A 1,932-nucleotide genomic window follows, 5' to 3' on the forward strand; every position below is an offset into this window, starting at 1 on the left:
TGTTTCCCAAAATGAACAATATGAAATTTCAGGAGCATCCAAATTCAGATTTTGGTGAAACAAATTGTGTTTGATTTAGGGCAAAGAGATCTATGCTTTGGAATTGGTTTCAATATAATCCAAGAATTTTTAATTTTGAGCATTTTCTTGATCCACGAGATCATGGACAAGGGTGGAGCACTAGAGAAAAAGAACAAACGTAGTTATAGGCTTCAACTTTCATAAAAACCTACAAACATTAAAAACCCAACTGCAATAATTGACAAACCACCATCTGAGTCTAAATGCAAGTTGTAAAAGTGGTAAGGCAATGCAATGATCCATGTTTTTGGTAGCTGCAGAATCGACACAATTCAATAGCTTATGAAAATTTGGTTTATGATCTATTGATGAAGCATTAAGTGTGTGGAGAAGAGGTCTCAAGCTCAAAATTGGTTAGAAACACAATGAAGAAGTCACCAAAAAAACAATAACAGGTCATCCATGGTACTGATCACGTAAAAATGCACTTAATTTTTCATTCTTGAATTTATTTTATTATTATTATTTTTGAGTTTTTTTTGTGAATATATCAAATGAAGATGGACTAATCACCTCTCTCTTTTGATAGTCTTACATTTTATTGCAGAAAAATTGCTAAGTTTTTGCAGGTTCCGGACGATGAAAAAATATCACTATATGCACAAGTACCTTTTCAAAGACCAATTTTCTTTCAGAAGAGCATAATCATTCAATGTAAAATGGATTTACCATTGCTACTAAACACATACCAATTTACCATTGCTACACATTTTAAGCATACATTTGATCCATAATTGTCCATCTCCCTACTACCAAAATCTAATTTCCCTTTGCAATCTTCATATTTTCTTGCCTCATTTTCACTCACCCTTCACTCACAAATAAAGTCATTCAACTCCCTTACAAAGATGAGTCACCCCATTTTTCCTTTTTCCTTTCTGTCAAATAAACCTTTCTTCAATGCAAATTTTCCATCTATAGTTCTTCAAATTATTATTTCATACTCGTATTAGGTGACGGAGGATTCATTAAGGCCTCCCTTCTAACAAGTTTTGACCCATCGACTCTGACACATCATCTAGGATCAAAACTAGAGATCTTTCAAGTACCTTGAGGCTTGCATGCCTTAATGGCAAGTTCTCTTGCCAATAAATAGTGGGAATACATCAATGTCCTCTGTTTGTTGGATCTTCTAGGTGACTTGACTACGACACATCTATTCATACCTAATAAGATTTACTTAGGTATCTTGACTCTCATTGACATCAATGGTGAGTAGTCTTGTGTTGGTTAATGGCATTCATTAATGGCCAGTAATCCAAAAATTTATTTTCTATGTTCGACATCGACACATCAATTCACATAGATAAGAATTATGCCACTGAGTGGAATGAATGAAGACTACATGATTTCAACAGTTTGCAGCAGGGCTCAATTCAACATCAGTAGCAATAAAGATTCGAATCTCATCCTCAATTCATACAATGAAGAGAAAGAAGAAGCAAGATTAGATTCTTTTACTTCATATTCTATGATCCAACAACAATAACCACACTCTTCTATATACATATTTTGTCAACTTTTTAGGTAGGTGAAGGTATGCAATTTTCTATTTTTTAATCATGTAATTCCTTAAATGCTAAAATTGTGATTTTGGAAAATTCCTGACCACATTCATATTCCCTTTCTCATTTGCCAAAAACTGAAAACACCTTTAGTTGGGGGAAAGGGATATTCACATTTCATGCCACATGCCACATCTCATTTCATCCTAACCAATATATTTTTCCCAAATCAAATATTATTGCATTTTGATTCAAAACAAAGTTTATATGTTTTGCAATGATCAATTGATGAGCACATTAAATGGTTGACAATCACTATGGGACCTAAAAAGGAATTCTCAATGTT

The sequence above is a fragment of the Pinus tabuliformis genome, chromosome 3_2 (assembly GCF_031772625.1).
Source record: "Pinus tabuliformis cultivar Carrire ecotype Pingquan chromosome 3_2, CPIR1, whole genome shotgun sequence".
In the NCBI taxonomy this organism is placed as follows: domain Eukaryota; kingdom Viridiplantae; phylum Streptophyta; class Pinopsida; order Pinales; family Pinaceae; genus Pinus; species Pinus tabuliformis.